The sequence below is a fragment of the Sciurus carolinensis genome, chromosome 12 (genome assembly GCF_902686445.1).
Source record: "Sciurus carolinensis chromosome 12, mSciCar1.2, whole genome shotgun sequence".
NCBI lineage: Eukaryota > Metazoa > Chordata > Mammalia > Rodentia > Sciuridae > Sciurus > Sciurus carolinensis.
In genome coordinates this window covers 33,897,665-33,915,654 of record NC_062224.1, presented here as the reverse complement: position 1 = coordinate 33,915,654, position 17,990 = coordinate 33,897,665, and positions in this window count along the sequence as shown.

The following is a 17,990-nucleotide window of genomic DNA, read 5'->3' as shown; positions in this document are numbered from 1 at the left end:
AAATTCTTATTAAATCCATTATCTAGCCAATGTAAAATTTTCTTCAATGTTCTAAGTCAGTAACTTATTATCATATTTAAAGGCAAGTTAAAATATTATATTATATATTATATTTTATATTTTATATTATATATAATATTTTATATATAATATTATATTATATTTAAAGGCAAGTTAAAATATTTCTAGTTGCTAATGTGGAAAAACTGATGTAACTATAGATCTTAGATACCTTCAGAGACCCCTGACTGGGATCTTAAGAAAACAAACAAACAAACAAACAAACAAAACAAAAACCACATCTGTGTCTAGGAAAGAGGATAAATGCTCAGTTTCCACAAGCAGGTGCATTTAAGATATATTAATTAAAATGTGTGCATGCATGCACACACACACACACACACACACACACACACACACACACATACACAGATCTCATAGATGGGGAAACCAGATACAATGGAGATAAATAGTGATATTTCCAAATGCATTAAGTTGAAAATTCGGAATGAAATTTTATAAATCACTCTGAAACAAGATTTAACTTTTTCCATTAGTATAACTTTAGGATAGAGATGACTTGCCATGAAGAGTAGGTTAAAAAAAGAAAATGAATACCGAAATGGCAGTGCAAATCACCAATAAATGTCAAAAAGGTTAGCACTTCAGAATTATCCAGAAGGAACAAGAAAACCTAAAGGATTTTTTTTCCCAGCAAAGTACTTCCTCTGAAGCACATAGACTTCAAGCAATACCCTATATACAATAAAGGGCACATTCCTGAAAAGAGCAAATTAGATTTAAATTGTTGGCATGTAGTTGCCTTGAACAACTGATGTTTCATTTCTCTAGCACTGACTCAGAGAATGTAGTCTCTGAACTGTTAACAAGTTAAAGTCAGTCATTCTTTCCATATATTCTAAATTGCTGCAACACTTGTACTGGGAAAATATTTGCAATATGAGAGAGGAAAACAACAACCAAACCCAAATATGCCAGACTTCTGACTGGGCTTCAATTTCCCCATTAGAATGTGGACCACAAAGTACAGCAAATGCAAATGCCACAGAGTTCAGTCTCTTCATCAGGAAATAAACGCATACTCTGGAAATGGAAACAACTATTTTTAACTCATGTGCTATTCTATTAAACATAAAAACTTTATTTCCTTCTTGAATGCTATTCAAGATTTCAAAATGAAGTAAGAATTATAACCAAAAAGAAACCAAAGGAAGACAATTTGATCATTTTTAAGTGTTGTACTTAGCAAACAAAATCTACACTAAAATTTACTGACAAAATGGTTTAGTAAATGAATAGACATTAGTATTTTTTTTAAATATTTAAGACCAAAAAAAAAGAACAAAATTGCCTATGAACACAAATGTATTGCTGAGAGATGTTATTTATTAAAACCTTCAATATATACTTTCTCCTCTCCTTGAGAGTTACTGTAAGTGATCTTTTCAAGCATTCAGCCAGAAGAAATGCTGATTGATATACATCTGTTAAGTTACTCAGCAACAGTCTCTTTATTCTGAAAATAACAGAACCCCAATATGGTTAACCTATTTCAAGTAATAAAGGATAAGAAACAAGCAGGTTAAGTCTTTGGTATAGAGGCATTAGTAAAAGATGCAAACTGTAATTGGTCTTAACAACCCTTTTGACAATGAAAATAGTAAGAATACCACCTAAGGTTGGCACAACTGTATAGTAATTAGCAATGTATAAAATACTTCAAGTAATTTAAGTCCCTGGAATATATGAAGTGCATATTATTATCATCATTTGATTAAAACAGTATAAAGGGAGAGCGCTAGGTAGTGGGTCATTGGGCCAAGCCCTTATCCACTACCAGACTCAGGAGAGCCAGAGCCACCATCACACCAACCTATAGCTGTACATGAGTGAACTCAATGATGGCTATAATTGGAGCTGTCTTAATCTTCAGTCTGTGCCTGAACAGAGTTCTCTTGATGACTTTCTTGCAACCGCAGAACTTGCAGGAACAGAGTTCATAGCTGAGAAACTTAATAAAGTTTGTGCTCCCTGAGGCTACCACTGAGCTGCTGTCTTTTGAAGAAATCCAGAGAATTAAGAAATTCCATGAAGAAAAGAGACAGTTCTTGTGTATACCAAAGAGACCAAACTGGGACATCAAACCATATTTATTGTCATGATGTGAATTTTAATTTACCATTTTGCAATATTTACATAAAGGGGAGTAAGAATTTTCCAAGACTCTTTTGAGACTCTATTGCCATGTACAATGGCATATTACCTGTGAAATAGCATAAATAAATGTTCTAATGAGAAAATCTTACTTGGGTTAATCAGAAAATGTGCAGCAGTCTCCCCTTATTCTGGATTTCACTTTCAGAGGTTTCATTTTCTCATGATTGACACTGGTCTGAAAATATCAAATGAGAAAATTCAGAAATAAACAATTTACGAGGTTTTTGTTATACACTGTTTTGTGTAGCATGATGAAATCTTGCACCATCATGTCCTGTCACACAAGGACATAAATCTTCACTTTGTCCAATGTATTCACACAGCATATGCTACCTGCCCATTAGTCACTCAGTAGCTGTCTGGATTATCAGATCAATTGTTAGGCTATCATATTGAGATCCCTGTCTAAATAACCTTTAACTTACTTTAATAGTAGCCCCAAAGTTTAAGAGTAGTGATGCTGGCTATTCAGTATTAATTCAGCGTCAATTCAGATATGCCAAAGACAGACATACATTTCTTCCTTTTAGAGAAATGGAAAAAATACTCAACTTGGTAAGGAAAGGAAAAAGTATGTATTCTGAGGTCTCTAAGAACCACAGAGAGAACAAATCTGTCTAAGAAAGTGTGAAATAGCAAAAAATAACCCCAAATTGTGCTAGTTTAGATGTCAAACCTAAAACTGCAAAAGTTACAGACACAGTGTGTGTGATAAATGCTTAGTTACTATGGAAAAGATATTAAGCTCTTGTATCTATGTATAGGAAAAGAGCACAGTTTACATAGAGTTTGGTACTATCCATGGTTTCAGGCAACAATGGAGGTCATGTGCTGCAAATTCACATGGGTTAGGGGAGACTACTACTGTACCCAATTGTACACTTTTTTGAAATTAAAGAAACTGGTTTAATATGGGTTTGATTGTGATTGAGTGGTTTAAAGAGATAAAACATTTTCAAAAGTGTCATAAAGAAAAAGAGGGACATAATCACTGCAATATTTTTATTAGACAATCCTATATATTAATGGCTGAAATGCATTGACTGATGTTTGAGAGAAAATGATTAGAAGAAGGAAATACTCAAAGAAACGGCATTTAGAATTCAGTTCTGCAGAGCATTGGGTGATGATTCTCCCATTTTAAAAAAACTTCATGTTATTTTGAAATTTGATGTTTCAACTTAAAGAATTGACTTACAAAACTGGAAAATCTCCATGTACAAATTACCTCACCATAACAAGTATAGCCATAATTATTTGACCAGTCACTGTTGGGTTTTTACATAGCAGAAAGTAATCCAAATTATTTCAAGCTTGGGGAACATGGACTTGCATGTCAACACAGTGTTATTAATATCATTACTCAGCTAATTATTTGCTTTATTCTGATGATAGCATTTCTCTAACACTACAGGTAATGTGCCACAGAAGGAAGGGAAGAGAAATTGATCATGAATAAAACATATTCCATGAGTTAATGGGGCTTATAGAATAGGAGGAAGATATATAAACCAACAGCTATGATTAAGTATGTTGTTCATTAATAGTAATTTAGTAAGAATTTATGAGATTACAGAGAAGAAAACACCCAGTTTAGTCAGAAAGTGGTGAAAAGTTAGTGTATAAATACTTTTTTGGAGATGATATTTCTAGACCTGAATCTTGAGAGATGAATTGGAATTAGGAAGCAGAGAAGAAATGGGAAGAATTTGATTTTATTCTTTTTCCGGGATTAGGGGTGTACCAGGGATTAAACTCAGGTGCACTCTACAACTGAGCCACATCCACAGTCCTATTTTGTATTTTATTTATAGACAAGTTCTCACTGAGTTGCTTAGCAACTCGATTTTTTTCTGAGGCTGGCTTGGAACTCGCAATCCTCCTGCCTCAGCCTTCTGAGCCTCTGGGATTATAGGAGGGCGCCACAGCAGCCTGGAGGTTTTATTCCTTTTGTTCTTAAAATTACTTCTACTTCTTAAAGAATAATATCCTTATGGTAGAAAACATTTAAAAAATGAGAAAATATAAATATAAATAATAAATGTAGTACAAACATTTTGCTTTGTTTACTTCTAGTCATAGAGTTACATAATTATAGTATAGAGATGCAATTCAATATAACAACATTGATTAGGCTTTCGACTTCTGGCCAAACATTTTTCCGCATATTAAATATCAAGTAATCAGTATACTGCCTAGAGAATTTAGATATTTTTGCTTCTATTTGCAAAAAATCTTTCTACTATAGGGAGAACAAAAGAATCTTTCATGTGTCTCATTTTGACAAGAGTATTTCTCTCACTTCTGTGCCCCATTCAAAAATTGTACAATATTGATTATAGAGCTCTTATGTGATCCTTAGGATTGCTTTATTCTATTCAAAAACCATCTTTTAGCTCCTATAGTTATTATAACACTGCAGGAGTCTTCATGGATGCAATTATCCATGCATTGTTACAGAGCAAATGCCGCAAGGGGGGAAAGTAACTACATAAAACAACTGAACCAGATGGATATTTGAAAATAAAACACTTAAGATACATGTAGTTATTGTGGTTAACAACTGTTCACCAGAAGAAGAAAAAAACAATATAAATAAACCTTTGCAATTCTTCTAGCCTAAGGTGGTTTTGTTGGTGGTGGTATTGTTTTTAATTCTCATTTGCATTTCTTTAGTTACTTTCAAAAGAAGGAGCCAACAAATATTTTCCTGTTGCCTTAGTGGTTAGAGGAAAAAATAGTATATCATTTCCGAGGGCAATGCCAGATGACAGGATAGAGTCAATTCCCAGGAGTCTGTGGGAAAATTACCAGTTACAGAAAAATAATAAATACCACATTTGTGGCACTGTGACCTACAAGATCTAAAATTAGAGCTTAAATTTGGCATGACCTTATAGGATATCTTACTATATGGAACAAATGAGGAGAGAAAGTAGAGCAGGCTCCAGGTGGAGAGGACAAGAGCAAGGCCTCATTCCCTGAAGGCCAGGAGAAAGTTGAGCTAAGGGACCCAGAAAGGGCCAAAGCAATATTAGGGTGGTGTCAAGATATTAATAGTGAAGACATCTTCCACTCCTTCATCTTCCCACCACAGTGCAGTCTCCTCACATAGGACCTCAGTGGTCACAATTGGAAAGGAGTTGACATCACTTTTGTATGATGTTGGCTTTGTGAATGCTTTTTCCACTAGGGCACCATGATATTATCTTGTTAATCTTTGAAAAGATCAATTTAAGCACAAATGTGGAAAGTAATACTTGAGCTCAGGCGTCAGTATGCCAGCATTTGTGTGACTTGGTAATAATCTCTGCGTACGGCTCTCCTTCACTTACATCTTTTAGAATCAGTGTAAAAGAAACTTTGTATAGCCAGAACTTATCCCCTCTCTTTACAAGAAATAAGGAATATGTAATACAACAGGACTCCCTCACTCTCAGCTGGCAGGAAGCTCAGACAAAAGTTTTACAGTGAATATATGAACTCTTTAAGAGTTAATTTAATTTTTTTATTTATTTGCTTCCCTCAATCTTCTGCTTTATTCTTGTCTTATTTCAGTGTACTCATACTTTTCTTTTACATAACACTAGATACAAGAATGATAATAACATGATGGACTTTAGGGGAGACAATTGTATTAGTTCCAAAAGCACAGGCTAGACAAACTTCAAAATATTCTTTGGCTTCAGATTATATCCTATACTATACTTTGTCAATATATATTTGGAATTTCTAAGAGTATTACTTTCAATAAATTTTAAAACTTATTCAATTTGAAGAATCTCCTCTGAAGAACATGCAAGATAAAATTTAAGACATGATTTTTGGTATTATCTGTAGAAAATATTTTTAAGCTACATAAAAATATCCATGAACACATGCATGCAAGACATAATAAGATGGTGGAAATTTATAATTAAAGTCCTTTTGACCTTTTATATCTAGTTACTGATTTCAAGTTGATGAATATTCATTCATAATGCTGCTGTACATTTACATATGCATGTACAAAAATGGCTTTGTCTTAAATTAGTTGTTTTAACATAATTGCTGTCATACTGTATGCATGCTTTGATGATTGGCTTCTTTTATGATTAATAATATGTTAATTATCCACATCACCACTTGTGGATCAACTTTGTTCTTTCTATTGCTACATAGGATTGTATAATGTATATGTATCTCAAATTATTTAACAACATACCAATTAGTGAATATTTGATCATAACTAATTTTCTCCTTTGTGAACAAGCTACAGTAAGTACTCCTGTCCACTGACTGTGTTAAGGATTGGTAACTAGAAGAAATGAATGCCTCATTACTCAGTTTTTGCTGTGGTAAAAAACATTTCTGCAAAGCATACATATATTTTAAACATTTCAAAATAATGAAAGCTCACTCTTCAAAAAGGCTATATTAATACACACCCCAACCACCACCAAATGAAAGCAATAATTTCCTCACACTCCCTTGAATGACATTCACCTTTTTCTTATCTTTTGCCATTCTGAAAGATGAAAAATTATTTATTGTTAATTTAACTTTTACTAATATTCATTTTGGAAAGATTTCACATCCAAAGAATTGAATAGGTGGAGTTCTTTAGTCCATGGCATCCCACAGATCCAAACCCTTTTCCTTCTTTCTCTTTCACTATTCTTTTCAATTATCCTTATCATCACTGCCATTTTACTTCCACCTTGTTTTCTTCCACCTCCAAATAAATATATCTTAATATGCATCTTTCGATTTTTAAATATCTATGAGAAACAAATGATTCTGCTTCAACATGATGGTTTTTCAATTTATGTGCAATACAGGTTGCAGAACATATCTGATTCCTACTTCATTGGGTGTTAAGTCTTAAGACCTCTCACTGCTGCTCTATGTACCGCAAGAGGACAGCTTCTGACCCTCTACTGCAAGGTTTGCAAGGTTGAGTAGCCCCCACATTTCACTCAGCCATTTGCCACCTCAGCTGCATGAGGGCTGTGCCATCACAAACACACTGTAATGTAGAGCCTCCTGCAAGCCTATGGATCTACACATGAGCTTCTTAGGGATTTACCATCGGCACAGAATGGCTATATCACAACATGTAGACACAGTTAATTTTGCTGAGTATAGTCAAATTTCTCTCCAGAAGGCAGTAACGGTTCTCATTTTTCCATATCCTTGTTAAGACTAAGTTTTTGTGATATTTGAAATGTTTGCCTTCTAATAGAAGGAAGCCATAGCTCACTGTATTAACCTGGTTTTCTGCAATTACTACTGAATGTGAGCATCTCTTCATTTATTAGTCATTTGGATTTCTACTTTGAACTATCTGAATGTCTATATAATATCTTAATTGGGCTTGAATTCTTTTACTTATAGATAAGCAGCACTTTCTGTGTAGCCTAGATAATAGTCCTTATAATTCTTACGAATTATAAAGATATTTTCAGTCTGTCACTAAATTTTGCTGCTTATTCTTCAATGAACCCTGAAAAAAGATATCAAGTTTAATTTTGTCAAAGTCATTATTTTTCAAGTTATATATTTTGTATTTGGATTTTTGCTTAAGTACTACTCCTCTACTCCCTTGAAACTCTTTTGCATGTCTCTTTTTGTATTATTCAATATGTGTCCTTTTTATTTGCATTTCTAATCATTTTTAGGTAAGATAAAAGGAGCCAAGTTTTTTTTTTTTTTCATACAGTAAGCCGGTTTTCCTCAAATCACATACCAATTCTGGCTATTCAGTGTTTTTTGCTATCAATATAATCCATTGGACAAATATTGAAAACAAATCCATTGAACAAATATTGAAAAAATCACATAGGATATTTTTATTAGATATGAAAACTTAGGGAGAAAAGAAAAGGTTGAAAAGGTTAGTTCAATATATGACCAGTGTCACTCATAAACATTGATTTAACAATGCTAACCATTCAGCAATGTATAAACAAGAGTCAATTTATTATCAAGTTGTGTTTATCTTAACAATGCAAAGTTGATTTCACATAAAATATGCTGCTGTAATTCTCTGGATAATTACTTTACCCAGACATGTGAACAAGAGTCTGATCATAGTATGAGACCCTATATACACTGCTTCCTTCTCCCCTTCTGAGTGGCCACTTTACTTTGATCTGCTTTATTGTTTTAGCATCATCTCTCCAACTGTATAACATTGAAATATACTAGGGTTCAGTCCCTGGAACTCTTTCTCACTATAGTCAGTCCTTTAAGGGTGGCATTGAATTCCATAGTTGTACTATCATTTATAAATAAGTTCAGGATTTCAAAGTGTGTCTCTCCAGCCTTAACCACTATCTTTGACTCTGTACTTATCCAAGTGCTCACATAATATCTTACTTGTTATGTAAAATAAAGGTCTCAGGGCTGGACTTCTGGCTTAGTGGTAGAGCACTTGCCTGGCATGTGTGAGGCACTGGGTTTGATTCTCAGCACCACATAAAGATGAATAAATAAAATAAAGGTGTTGTGCTCATCTAGAACTGAAAAAAATTAAAAATAAAATAGATTGCAAATTTTACTTAAAAGAAATCTCTAACATTTAAATATAAAACCTTGCACTTCTTTACTTCTGTAGTTTTTTCCACCTCGGTGGTTACCAATTTTTAATTTTTTTTATTTCTTTGAGACAGGTGCTTACGATTGCAATTGCTAGTCATAAGGTCATTATGTATTTAACTGAATATAAATTGACAAACCGCTTTTCAGAGCAGCTTCATCATTTTTTATTCCTACCAGAAATATACAAGTTATTCACTCTCTTCATGCCCTCACCCATATTTGACATTGTCATTTGTCATTGCCATTTTTCCTTTTGAGTTTTAATAGTATCTATATTTTCCAGATTCTTAACTTTGTTGGATGTGTGGTTTACAAATATTTATTCCCAGTTGCTAGCTTGCTTTGGTATCCTCTTTACAAGGGTTCACAAAGCAAAAGTTGTCCATTTTAAAGAGGTTGGCTATGAAAGTTCCATAGTTTCAAATTTAAGTGTATGATCTATTTAATTTTTGTATTAAATATTAGGGTTTGGTAGAGGTTCTCCAATTTTTTGCCTCTGGACATTCTAGTTCATTCGATACCGTTTGTTGAAAAGGTTGTTCTTCCTCCATTCACCTGCATTTGTTTCTTCATCAAAAATCAGATGAAGATGTTTTTGTGGGTCAGTTCTTAACTATCTTTTTCATTGATCTGTATGTCCCTCTACAAATAGTTCTTTGTCTTGATGACAGTAGCTGTACATTGAGCCTTCATAGCTGGTATATTACCTCCCACTTATTTCTTTATCAACATTGTTTTCTCTTATAGAGCTTTCCACTTATATTACAGAAAAAGTTTCATATAAATAGACATCTTTATTTTGTTATTGGGAAATATGCACAGTTAGCCATGGGTTTTTTGTAGACACTATCAAGGTGAAATGATTTTCCACTATTGCTAGCTCAGTCACTGAGAGCTCTTTTTTTATCATCATAAATGGATGTTGGATTTGTCACATACTCTTTCTGCCTTAGTTGATATTGTCAGAAGTTATTTCTTTTTTAGATTGTTGATATAGCAGTTTACATTGATTGATGCCTTCAACAATTCAGCTTTGTGTCCCTGGAATAAATCTCCCTTGGTCTGGTGTGTATTTTTATACAATGTTGGATTCAGGTTGCTAATACAGAGAAGGATTTAAGATGTTGTAAGAATGAGGTCACAACATTCTTTAGTGGAGGAAACATGAGGCAGGAGACTGCAATCACCTAGATTATTCTGATCTAGCAGGGCAGGTTTCTGGGGACCCCCTTATGACACAAAACTAATAAATAACCCCAGTAAAAGTCTCTTTCTCAGGGCATTTTCTACTGGAATGTGTAACATAAGTGACTGACAACCAATCAGTTTCTTAGGCTATGTTTGTCGACCAATGCAGTTGTAGCAACTGTTTCTCTAGACTGTCCTTCTTGTTCTTCTTTCATCCCATAAGCAATCCAAACACCTCAGATGCCTTTTTGGGAGGGCAACAGGAATTCCTGCTTCTCCCTGTGTGCTATCTTCATTCTGGTTCCAATAAAGTCTGTTCTTACACTCAATGTGCCTCAGCTTTCCTTTTAGGTTCACAATGCTTTGTTGAAAATTTTTGTGTGTAAATTTTCAACTAAGAATAAAATTAAGCTAGCCAAGAACAACAACAACAAACTTTCGTTTCTTTGGGCAAGTTAGGATTGCTGTCTGAGGAAACACAGATTTAAGCAATCTTGGAAGTGTGCTCTGAGGTTTTATAAAATCACAGCTGTATTTATAATTTTAAACTGCATGGGGAGTGGAAATTACATCATTTGTTAGTCAGGTATTATGATTGGTGCTGGCAAAAGATAACTTGTTTTGAAGAAAGGGATTTGGTGCCTTTCTAAGTCCCTGGGTAGATGAAAGACGGTCAGTGGAGGTTGACAATGTTTCAAGAATCTGTGGTTTATTCCAGTCCAAAGGTCAGCAGTGTGTATGGGGGAGGGGAGGTGGTGGTAGTCAGCAGCCCAGGTGAAAGGTCATGTAGGGAGAATTAAGAGATGAGATTACCAATGGCCTCCTGACTCCATTTTAAGGCCCCCAATGAAAGCTACCCCACGTTTTTAATGTTTTGTTTTGGTCTTTCCTTGACATGTTCATCTGAGTAGTTGGTATGTACTATTTCTTTTTGTACTATCTTTGTTTTTGGTTTTAGTATCAGGAAAATAATGGTCTCAAAAAAATGAGTTGTAAGCATTACTCTTTTATTTTCTTGAAGAGATTGTATAAAATCAATGTTAGTTCTTTAAATATTTGGTAGAATTTTCCAGTGAAACTAATTGGGGCTTAATGTTTCTTTTTAAGGAAGATTTTGGGGGTATTTTTGTTTTTGTTTTAAATTTGGTTTAATGAATGGTTATAAGGCTAAATCAGATTATCAGTCTCAAGGTTGAGTTTGATAGTGTGTGCTTTTTGAGGAATTATTTTATTTCCTCTAAGTTATCAAATGTATGAGTATAAGGCTGTTTGCAGTATTTCCCATTATATTTTTAATGGATTCAATATCTGTATTGAAGTGCCCTATTTCAGTACAAATATTGATGACTGTGTTTTGACCTTTCATCTTTATTAATTTTGCTAGGATTTTATAAATTTTATTATTTAGTTCTAAAGAAACTGGTTATCAGGGCAAATCAGATTATCAGTCTTATCATGGTTGAAAGAATATTCTCTATGTTTCCTATTAAAATATTTTCATTTACTACTGTTGTCTTTATTACTTCCTTCTTTCAGCTTGCTTTGGATTTACTTTCTTCTTTTTCTACTTTCTTGAGATAAAAACAGGTTACTTATTTGAGACCTTGCCCTATTTTTAAAATGAGAGTTTAGTGCTACAATGTTCCCTCTTAGCACTGCTTTGGCCACATCCCACATGGAGCTCTTTTAATCTTTTACTACTTTCTTTTGCATCCGTGGATTATTTAACCATGCTGTTTAATTTCCATGTGTTTAGAGATGACCATTTGCCACTGATACTGATTTCTAGTTTAATTCCATTAGTGTTAGAAAATGTACTCTGTATCACTTAATTCTTTATAAATTATTAATTTTTTTACAGGAAATATTTTTTCTTTAAATATTCTTTCAGTCCTTTATTTCTGCTGCATTTGAATTCTAAGGACATAAATGATAGATCATTTATTGTTGCCACACTCTACTTGAAAGTGTGCTCCAAGGATTTACAAAATGACTACTGTATTTGTTGCTTTGAACTGCAAGGAAGTTTGGGATTAGTTGAGACTCTTTGGTAAATTTTTATTTCCTTGTTGTGTATTTCAGTTCTAATTTCCATTTGTTTCTTTTTTATAACTTCTGTTTCATTGTTGAGATGTTCACTTTTTTATTTTCTATAAACACTTGTAATTAATTGGTGAAATATATTTTTATGAAGCCTGCTTTAAAATCCTTGTCAACATCAGATTCCAACATCAGATTTATCTCAGTGCTGACTATATTATCTTTTTTATTTAAATTTTGATTTTCTTGGGTTCTTGTTCTGATGGGTGATTTTTTTTAAACAAAAATATTTTTTTAAATAAAACAGATACAATATTTATTATATGGGAGACTCTGCAACCTAGTAAAATATTTTATTTTAGGAAGTGAGCACCTTGTGCATTAACCCTAAGGTTAGCATTTTAGTCTTCATCTATTTTGTGGGCTATGATTTTAATGGCAGTTGAATTTTCAGAAATTTTGCAATATTATTTTGGTCTGCTTGGTTTATTTGGTGCCTTCTTGGACTGCCAGTGATTCCTGCTGCTGCTGCTTCAGAGGCTTCCTCAGGGCAGTGATCCAGGTGTGTCAAAGTGGTAGAGAGGTGTACTGGTGTGGTGGGGTCCCCGATCAGTGCCTTTCAGAATATCTGAGTGTCTCTGGAGATTCCCAGATCTGCAGTAATTATGAGGTTACCCAGACTGGCCAAGCTTGCTATAACTAATTTCCTCTGGTTTCACTTAGCCACTCTAGAGTCTTATATTGTAAGAGAGTTTCAAGGACAAAGAGCATTCTTAAGTCTCTTCCTGGGCCTGGGATACTTTCTATTGTTCTATCTGTCCACCTCGATTTCTCTAGACACTAAAATAACATTTTGGGCCTGTCTGAAGACAAAAAGTTTTTCTGGATCAGCTCATCCACTGTGAATTTGTCCCTTTTTCTTATTCCACCTGCCTGCCTTGTTGTCCATGGAGACAACAGGCTTCCCACACCTGAACTAACACTGTGGCTGCTCTTTCTCAGAGATTCTGTCTCTTGTCATGTTATTGTTCTATGAAAAGTGGGAATCTCAGGGTCACTGGAGGAGAGTAGTTACTCTGGTCATATGGTTTTAAATAACATCCAAAAGGATTTTCCTTGCAGGGGGCATAAAACTCACTGGATATAAGAAAGTTCCCTTCTATCCTTGGAGGAATGGGCCTATTTGAGAAAACTTTGTTGCCAGAAAACGGAAAATGCAGGATGTGGCTGGCTGTCTTCTGTTGGGGTGGCGGGGGTGGGGGGAGACAATATATAGGTTTCTGTTCTTCTCCTTCTACCACGGGGTCCCAAACCAATTTACCTTCTTACTACCTTCTGGTTTTCATATGATGCCCCTTGCACCATTTCCTGGTTTATACTTGAACGTAGGGGAAATTAAAAGGCAAATGTGGCCTGTACCACCTTGCCTGGGCCAGAAATCTCAAGTCAAGTGATTCTTTTAAACTCTAGTATTGGTTACCTCACTCATCTACCCCAAAGTTCCCACTGAGTAAAAGACAAAACACTTACAGTGGCCAATTAGGCTCTATCTTATTAATGGTTTCTACTAACACACTTCCTCCCTTCTCTATCTGGGTACTCTGCTTCTGCCACAGTGAACTCCTTTTCTGGTTTTTTTACCATGCCAAATATGTGCAAATAAATGCAAAATGTGATTTTATACTTCTCGTTACCTCTGCATAAACTTCTCTCTCACTTCAGTTCTCTGTGTCAATGTCAGCCTACCAGAGGATCGCTCCTGTTTTTAATTTTTCTTCATCTATCATATTTGTTTTGCTTATTTTTTAAACCAGTGTTGGAGTTCTAGGGGTCAAAATATTTTCTCTTGTTGTTCCCTGTTTCAAACCCAGATCTTCAACTAGTGCCTGTAGTAAGGATGCACAAAGTTACTAAATTTATGGCTGAACTTATTAAAACCTGCACTGGTATTTATTTCCCTACAAATTCCTTATGTTCTTAACTAACTCTGTTGTCTCCATGCTTTGTGATACTTTGTTAGAACTTTAGTTGTTATAAATAAGAAAAGAAATTTTAAAATACGCATTTGTCCTTGTGCATGTAAGTACATAGATTTGATTTTTAAGTAAATTATTCATTCTTTGCATATATTTTATCACATTTTTCTGATTTCTGTTTTCTTTAACTGATATACTTACTATGATCCTGAACTCCAAGAGGGTATTTTATGGTACAGCACCTGAAACCTGGCATGATTAAGAATTTTACTTATTCTACCTTCACATTTGAATGAAGAATATAAATACTGAGGTGTGAAGGTTTTCTTCACCCTCTCCATTTAAAAAATATTACTCCATTATCTTCCTGTCTGGAGTTTTAATATGGAGAAGTTCAATGACTCTGTTTCCTTGTTAATTTTCCTATAATGTATGACATTGTCATCAGAGTGTAGCCTATAAAATTATGGTCATTTTCTGATTTATAGTTTTTTTTTTTTTTTGGCCTAAGTTGCTGTATAAAATTTCAAATATATTGTGTTTAAAAAAAAAGTATGTTCCTAGCTATTGAGTATTAAACTCACATGTTATCAATTTTGATATTTAAATCTGTTCTGTTGGTCTTAATTATAGATTTCTTTAAAAACAGGTCCTCAGATCTCTCAGTTTGATTACAAAATATCTAATATCTAATTATTCTTTCAATTTCTAACAAGTTTTTTTGCATATAATTTATATTTGCTATGGTATACCCATATATATTCAGAAATGATGGTTATGTTTGTCAGTTTTTATTTTTACTAAAATGAAATACATCCATTATCCGATTACTAAAATGAAATACATCCTTTTATCCTATCCTTTCTCAGCTAAAATCTCTAATATCTGATGATAAAATTGCTATACTTATGTACTTTTTCCTAGAACCTTCATGCATCACACCTTTTTAACTCTTTATCTTCAACCTTATGTTGACATATTATTGTACCTAAAGTGATCAAGTCTATAGACAGTTTTCCCCATCAGAAAGTATATTTTAATTTTTAATTTTTTTTTATTTTTATAGAATGCATTTTGATTCATACTACATAAATGAGGTACATCTTTTCATTTCTATGGTTGTACATGATGTAGATTTATACGGTTCGTGTAATCATACATGTACATAGGGTAATATATTTTTAAATAGAGAAATTTATACCATTAACATTACTTGTGACTTTCATTTTGTTTGTATTCATTTCAACATCTTTGCTTCACGATAATATTATTACTTGAATCTGAAAGAAGCTTGGTAACATTATGTTCTAGATCTTGGGGGATTTCATTCTCCCATATATTGTCACCATTAAAGACTGAAGAGTCCTCCCCATCCTTCTCTGTCCCTAGTCTACTTATTCAAATCTTCAGTCTAGAAAAATGCTCAGTGCCATGGACAAACTGATACAAGAAAGGAAATAAGGGGAAAAGACCTTCCAGTCTATCCTAAATTTAGATTCTGAAACAAAATGTGTCACCCACAAAATCACTCCCATCTTCAAAATAATGTATTTATTGTTTATTGAATGGTCTTTCCTACCTAAATTCAATCACATGTGATTCCATTCTTTAAATATTTCTCCAAAATTTTGGCATTAATTGATCTCTAATTTTCTAATATTTTTAAGCAATTAAAATATATTTTTATCCTAAAACAAAATGACAATACAGAAGAGAGAGATAGGCACTATCATCCTTTATTTGCTCCAATCTTTGATACTAACTCTTGTGAAAATATGTTATTTACCTGTGGTCATTCAATAGCCTCTACTTCAAGAGCTGGAAATTCTGAGTCAAAATGTCAGAGAGAGTGCATGTATGAACCCTACAAGAGTGAACTGTGCTTGGTTTGCATCCTTCTGATGTGTGGATTGGAAGGACTATTTCATTACATATTAGGTCTATAAATTTGTCACTACAAGCAATGTTGAGCATTCTTTTTTTGAGACTATATGTCTCTATAGAGGAGTAAACAGTTTTTGTTTACACTGAAAATCATTGAATGTTAGATCTACAAGGAAATGTAATTATATAGTCTAATCTTTAATTTTCTAATTAGGAAAATGAGTTTCAGTTATAAGTGGTTTATTTATGGTCAAATGGATAAAGTAGAGTCAAGATTTCTAATCTTTCAGGTTGTTTATATTTCTGTTCTATCAGGTCAGTCCCTAGCAGTTTGTACTTTTTTTTTCTTTTCATAAATAAAGGAACTGAAGGCTTCCAATATAGTGATGATATTATCATGAATTAATAAGTACTTCTGATAATTCCTAGATGAGTTTCCTTTTTTCTTTCCTTCCTTCCTTTTTTGTCTGTAATATGTAATTTTCAAATCGGCCATGTTTTTGTTTTGCATTTGTTTTCTTGTTTATTTACCAAATAAATATTGAACTATTTTAATAAGCCAAGTGTCTCATGGACACTTAGGAATGACTTCTATGAAAGGAATATGGCTTAGTCATTTCCTAGGTATCCTCATATTTTTATTTTCATATAGGTTTACATAACCTATAAGTGAACTTTAAACAAAGATGTCACATGGTTTCATTATTTTATAATGTAAATAAAGAAACCTTTCTTTTCCCCTGAATAGGTATCTTTATACTTTATTCTTGATCTCTTTAGGGTCAGTGAAGGAAATGAAAGTTTTCTTTCTTTCCTTCTGATTTTTTTTTTGTTTTTGGTATGTTTTTAGCTGGGGTAAGATCCCTGTTTGAGAAGAAATTTCTTAAAACTTCAATTTTAAATCAGTTTAAAGCATTTTTCTTCTGTTGCTTATGTTTTCAACAAAAGAAAGATGAGAATATGCCAAATTAGTCTTATACATAATACAAATTTTTAAAAAGTGAAGATTGGTATTCAATACTTGGATAATTTGAAACATATGGAAAGGGAAATCTCTCTTTCTGGCAAGAAAAAAAATAAGCACAAGACAGAGTGTTAATAAATCTAATGAATAGCACTTGAATAAAATCATTTTGAACTAAAAATCATTTTGAACCCAAGTAAAATTAGTTCTTTTGGTCTCATCAATATTGAAAGTCCCATTTTTCAACTTTCTTATGAGAATTCAAAGACATATATAAGCATTTTACTGAATTTTTATAATAAAAATATGTAGATAAAATAATATCTGATACTTTTTAATTTATCTTGCTCCAATTCCTTCCATTTACTGGCCTCTCTGTCCTTTTCTTCTCAACACTGTGGATCTTTATTTAAGGTGCTGGTGACATCCAAACAATCAACTGAGGTCTTGGGAATGATATGCATGAAAATTATTCCTAATGAACTCCTCGAATAGAATAGAACACATAGGTACAAATGGATGAATTGTACTCTGAGCTCCAGTTCTTCCTATCCTTAGAGAACATAATATTATATCATTATCTGAAAAGGGTTTAATTATATTCCCATTATATCCATCTGCCTTAAAACCCTTATCATGCCAAAACATGCTGAGAAATCTACTTTCCAAACACTCAACCTGCATAATTCCTTGTGTAAATCTGCAAGTTTCAATGGTTTTATGGAATCCAACAGGGCCTCAAGAGGTTTTCCTCTGACTTTCCTCTGCCCCGCCTACACTGAGTAAGCAGAAAGGCCATTAACTCTCAGTTATCTGCAAACCCATTTTACACTTCATGATATTTTTGCATAAAGGTTTCTTTAATTCCTTATGGTTCCCTCTCTGCTGCTGGTCTATTATATTGAAGGGTAAACAAGCTGCATTCCAAATCATGATAAGAAATCCAGAGAACAAAATATTCCAAAATAAAGCAGTACTGACTAATTATAGATCCTTTCAGAGGGCATGTGGTTAACCAGCATAGAATTTATTTAAAGGAAAATGTTACATTTTTAAACAGAGAAGATGAACATCAATGTCATTTGCACAAGACAACTAATTTTTTAAACCTCAAGTGA